Below are 6,000 nucleotides of genomic sequence, written 5' to 3'. Positions count from 1 at the left end.
TCATCCACATGCTGCGAGATTTTTTTTTCTTTGCGAAATCTGAAGGAACGTTCAATAAATATCTAGTACGTGTTGCTGAAAATCTACGCATGGACCCTGACCTGCGGAGCGTATATTTTCAGATCTACGCACTTTGCCCTGGAAAAGGTGAGCTCTGCCCCTAATCTGCAAGGAATATGCACTGTGTGAACACACCCTAATCCGCAGGCTGAATCGCTGGCCTGGTAGTATCTTGTTTCATGTTTTGTTATCTTTCTGTAAGCAAAAAATGCACTTGAAATTATTAAGGGGCAGAAAATATTTGCAGGCTTTAGATGCAGAAATTACAACACGTGATTTCAGCCCAATATTACTAAAATGGGCCTACAATATCCTGGACTGGTTTAGTTCCTACAGAGATTGCACCCTTATGTGACTGGGGACTTCTCACTCAAGACTTCACACATTTAGAAAAGGAAATATAGAACAACCATTAAATTGTCCAGGTGAGACGAACCACAAGTACATGAATGCTCAACCTTGGTCTCGCTCAGTTCAGGAGGCTCCCGGCAGAGGGCAGCACTGAGCACCGCCGTGTGGAGCAGAAGGCCAGCCCTGCTTCCTGTGTACCCGCCGGGTGGAGAGCAGCAGGAAGCGGCAGGAGACCAGCATTGTCCTGCCTGGTAAGCACGGACACACTAATGATGTGATGACAGGGCCGGGGCCTCCTCACTGCCCAGCTGCCACCATGGCATGTGTGTGTGGCGTGGGAAGACCGGTGGCTGTGGGCACAAGTACACAGGTTGCAAGCGAGGTAAAAAACATGTACATCTGCAGCCTGTGCTGTGGTCAGACTACTACCCCCAACATGTCCTGAAGCAGCTGCCTCCTGTGGAGCGATAGTCAATGCACACTACTGCTCTCTACATGGACTATCGCTCCACAGGAGGCAGCTGCTTCAGGACATGTTGGGGGTAGTAGTCTGACCACAGGATGCAGACTGATCATCATGCACACTACTGCTCTGTACATGGACTACAGCTCCTATAGGAGGCAGCAGCTCCAGGACATGTTGGGGGTAGTAGTCTGACCACAGCACAGGATACAGACAGGTGATAATGCACACTACTGCTCTCTACATGATCACCTGTCTGTATCCTGTGCTGTGGTCAGACTACTACCCCCAACATGTCCTGGAGCTGCTGCCTCCTATAGGAGCTGTAGTCCATGTACAGAGCAGTAGTGTGCATGATGATCAGTCTGTATCCTGTGGTCAGACTACTACCCCCAACATGTCCTTACAGCAGCTGCCTCCTATAGGAACTGTAGTCCATGTACAGAACAGTAGTGTGCATGATGATCAGTCTGTATCCTGTGGTCAGACTACTACCCCCAACATGTCCTTACAGCAGCTGCCTCCTATAGGAACTGTAGTCCATGTACAGAACAGTAGTGTGCATGATGATCAGTCTGTATCCTGTGGTCAGACTACTACCCCCAACATGTCCTTACAGCAGCTGCCTCCTATAGGAACTGTAGTCCATGTACAGAACAGTAGTGTGCATGATGATCAGTCTGCATCCTGTGGTCAGACTACTACCCCCAACATGTCCTGGAGCTGCTGCCTCCTATAGGAGCTGTAGTCCATGTACAGAGCAGTAGTGTGCATGATGATCAGTCTGTATCCTGTGGTCAGACTACTACCCCCAACATGTCCTTACAGCAGCTGCCTCCTATAGGAACTGTAGTCCATGTACAGAACAGTAGTGTGCATGATGATCAGTCTGTATCCTGTGGTCAGACTACTACCCCCAACATGTCCTTACAGCAGCTGCCTCCTATAGGAACTGTAGTCCATGTACAGAACAGTAGTGTGCATGATGGTCAGTCTGTATCCTGTGGTCAGACTACTACCCCCAACATGTCCTGGAGCTGCTGCCTCCTATAGGAGCTGTAGTCCATGTACAGAGCAGTAGTGTGCATGATGAACAGTCTGCATCCTGTGGTCAGACTATTACCCCCAACATGTCCTTACAGCTGCTGCCTCCTATCTGTAGTCCATGTACAGAGCAGTAGTGTGCATGATGGTCAGTCTGTATCCTGTGGTCAGACTACTACCCCCAACATGTCCTTACAGCTGCTGCCTCCAATCTGTAGTCCATGTACAGAGCAGTAGTGTGCATGATGATCAGTCTGCATCCTGTGGTCAGACTACTACCCCCAACATGTCCTTACAGCTGCTGCCTCCTATAGGAGCTGTAGTCAATGTACAGAGCAGTAGTGTGCAAGATGAACAGTCTGCATCCTGTGGTCAGACTATTACCCCCAACATGTCCTTACAGCTGCTGCCTCCTATCTGTAGTCCATGTACAGAGCAGTAGTGTGCATGATGGTCAGTCTGTATCCTGTGGTCAGACTACTACCCCCAACATGTCCTTACAGCTGCTGCCTCCTATAGGAGCTGTAGTCCATGTACAGAGCAGTAGTGTGCATGATGAACAGTCTGCATCCTGTGGTCAGACTATTACCCCCAACATGTCCTTACAGCTGCTGCCTCCTATAGGAGCTGTAGTCCATGTACAGAACAGTAGTGTGCATGGTGATCAGTCTATATCCTGTGCTGTGGTCAGACTACTACCCCCAACATGTCCTGGAGCTGCTGCCTCCTATAAAGCGATAGTCCATGTACAGAGCAGTAGTGTGCATGATGAACAGTCTGCATCCTGTGGTCAGACTACTACCCCCAACATGTCCTGGAGCTGCTGCCTCCTATAAAGCGATAGTCCATGTACAGAGCAGTAGTGTGCATGATGATCAGTCTGCATCCTGTGGTCAGACTACTACCCCCAACATGTCCTGGAGCTGCTGCCTCCTATAGGAGCTGTAGTCCATGTACAGAGCAGTAGTGTGCATGATGAACAGTCTGCATCCTGTGGTCAGACTATTACCCCCAACATGTCCTTACAGCTGCTGCCTCCTATAGGAGCTGTAGTCCATGTACAGAACAGTAGTGTGCATGGTGATCAGTCTGTATCCTGTGCTGTGGTCAGACTACTACCCCCAACATGTCCTGGAGCTGCTGCCTCCTATAAAGCGATAGTCCATGTACAGAGCAGTAGTGTGCATGATGATCAGTCTGCATCCTGTGGTCAGACTACTACCCCCAACATGTCCTGGAGCTGCTGCCTCCTATAGGAGCTGTAGTCCATGTACAGAGCAGTAGTGTGCATGATGAACAGTCTGCATCCTGTGGTCAGACTATTACCCCCAACATGTCCTTACAGCTGCTGCCTCCTATAGGAGCTGTAGTCCATGTACAGAGCAGTAGTGTGCATGGTGATCAGTCTGCATCCTGTGCTGTGGTCAGACTACTACCCCCAACATATCCTTACAGGTGCTGCCTCGTATAGGAGCTGTAGTCCATGTACAGAACAGTAGTGTGCATGGTGATCAGTCTGTATCCTGTGCTGTGGTCAGACTACTACCCCCAACATGTCCTGGAGCTGCTGCCTCCTATCTGTAGTCCATGTACAGAGCAGTAGTGTGCATGATGGTCAGTCTGTATCCTGTGGTCAGACTACTACCCCCAACATGTCCTTACAGCTGCTGCCTCCTATAGGAGCTGTAGTCCATGTACAGAGCAGTAGTGTGCATGGTGAACAGTCTGCATCCTGTGCTGTGGTCAGACTACTACCCCCAACATGTCCTTACAGCTGCTGACTCCTATCTGTAGTCCATGTACAGAGCAGTAGTGTGCATGATGGTCAGTCTGTATCCTGTGGTCAGACTACTACCCCCAACATGTCCTTACAGCTGCTGCCTCCTATAGGAGCTGTAGTCCATGTACAGAACAGTAGTGTGCATGTTGATCAGTCTATATCCTGTGCTGTGGTCAGACTACTACCCCCAACATGTCCTGGAGCTGCTGCCTCCTATCTGTAGTCCATGTACAGAGCAGTAGTGTGCATGATGGTCAGTCTGTATCCTGTGGTCAGACTACTACCCCCAACATGTCCTTACAGCTGCTGCCTCCTATAGGAGCTGTAGTCCATGTACAGAACAGTAGTGTGCATGTTGATCAGTCTATATCCTGTGCTGTGGTCAGACTACTACCCCCAACATGTCCTGGAGCTGCTGCCTCCTATCTGTAGTCCATGTACAGAGCAGTAGTGTGCATGATGGTCAGTCTGTATCCTGTGGTCAGACTACTACCCCCAACATGTCCTTACAGCTGCTGCCTCCTATAGGAGCTGTAGTCCATGTACAGAGCAGTAGTGTGCATGGTGAACAGTCTGCATCCTGTGCTGTGGTCAGACTACTACCCCCAACATGTCCTTACAGCTGCTGACTCCTATCTGTAGTCCATGTACAGAGCAGTAGTGTGCATGATGGTCAGTCTGTATCCTGTGGTCAGACTACTACCCCCAACATGTCCTTACAGCTGCTGCCTCCTATAGGAGCTGTAGTCCATGTACAGAGCAGTAGTGTGCATGATGGTCAGTCTGTATCCTGTGGTCAGACTACTACCCCCAACATGTCCTTACAGCTGCTGCCTCCTATAGGAGCTATAGTCTATGTACAGAGCAGTAGTGTGCATGATGAACAGTCTGCATCCTGTGGTCAGACTACTACCCCCAACATGTCCTTACAGCTGCTGCCTCCTATAGGAGCTGTAGTCCATGTACAGAACAGTAGTGTGCATGGTGATCTGTCTGTATCCTGTGGTCAGACTACTACCCCCAACATGTCCTTACAGCTGCTGCCTCCTATAGGAGCTGTAGTCTATGTACAGAGCAGTAGTGTGCATGATGGTCAGTCTGTATCCTGTGGTCAGACTACTATCCCCAACATGTCCTTACAGCTGCTGCCTCCTATAGGAGCTGTAGTCCATGTACAGAACAGTAGTGTGCATGGTGATCTGTCTGTATCCTGTGGTCAGACTACTACCCCCAACATGTCCTTACAGCTGCTGCCTCCTATAGGAGCTGTAGTCCATGTACAGAGCAGTAGTGTGCATGGTGATCAGTCTGCATCCTGTGCTGTGGTCAGACTACTATCCCCAACATGTCCTTAAAGCTGCTGCCTCCGATCTGTAGTCCATGTACAGAGCAGTAGTGTGCATGATGGTCAGTCTGTATCCTGTGGTCAGACTACTACCCCAAACATGTCCTGGAGCGGCTGCCTCCTATAGAGCGATAGTCCATGTACAGAGCAGTAGTGTGCATGATGGTCAGTCTGTATCCTGTGGTCAGACTACTACCCCCAACATGTCCTGGAGCGGCTGCCTCCTATAGGAGCTGTAGTCCATGTACAGAGCAGTAGTGTGCATGATGGTCAGTCTGTATCCTGTGGTCAGACTACTACCCCCAACATGTCCTGGAGCGGCTGCCTCCTATAGGAGCTGTAGTCCATGTACAGAGCAGTAGTGTGCATGATGGTCAGTCTGTATCCTGTGGTCAGACTACTACCCCCAACATGTCCTGGAGCGGCTGCCTCCTATAGGAGCTGTAGTCCATGTACAGAGCAGTAGTGTGCATGATGATCAGTCTGCATCCTGTGGTCAGACTACTACCCCCAACATGTCCTTACAGCTGCTGCCTCCTATCTGTAGTCCATGTACAGAGCAGTAGTGTGCATGAAGAACAGTCTGTATCCTGTGGTCAGACTACTACCCCCAACATGTCCTGGAGCTGCTGCCTCCTATAGGAGCTGTAGTCCATGTACAGAGCAGTAGTGTGCATGATGATCAGTCTGCATCCTGTGGTCAGACTACTACCCCCAACATGTCCTTACAGCTGCTGCCTCCTATCTGTAGTCCATGTACAGAGCAGTAGTGTGCATGATGGTCAGTCTGTATCCTGTGGTCAGACTACTACCCCCAACATGTCCTTACAGCTGCTGCCTCCTATAGGAGCTGTAGTCCATGTACAGAGCAGTAGTGTGCATGGTGAACAGTCTGCATCCTGTGCTGTGGTCAGACTACTACCCCCAACATGTCCTTACAGCTGCTGACTCCTATCT

At 50.0% G+C, this 6,000-nt stretch overlaps 1 protein-coding gene across 2 annotated transcripts in view; it reads left to right on the top strand.

Annotated features, from left to right (window-relative positions):
- The first annotated feature begins 372 nt into the window (after positions 1–372).
- Positions 373–6,000, top strand: part of FAM241B (family with sequence similarity 241 member B) — a 71,155-nt gene continuing 65,527 nt past the window's right edge. The window contains exon 1 of one of the 2 annotated variants that reach the window (XM_073560032.1): positions 373–485. The gene's annotated coding sequence lies outside the window, so the exon portion shown is untranslated. The other variant, XM_073560031.1, reaches the window with a different exon arrangement.

The sequence above is a fragment of the Dendrobates tinctorius genome, unplaced genomic scaffold (assembly GCF_039654945.1).
Source record: "Dendrobates tinctorius isolate UK_male_01 unplaced genomic scaffold, ASM3965494v1 ptg000292l, whole genome shotgun sequence".
Taxonomy (NCBI): domain Eukaryota; kingdom Metazoa; phylum Chordata; class Amphibia; order Anura; family Dendrobatidae; genus Dendrobates; species Dendrobates tinctorius.
The sequence above is the reverse complement of the archived record's forward strand: the minus strand, read 5'-3'. Positions and strand labels throughout refer to the sequence as shown.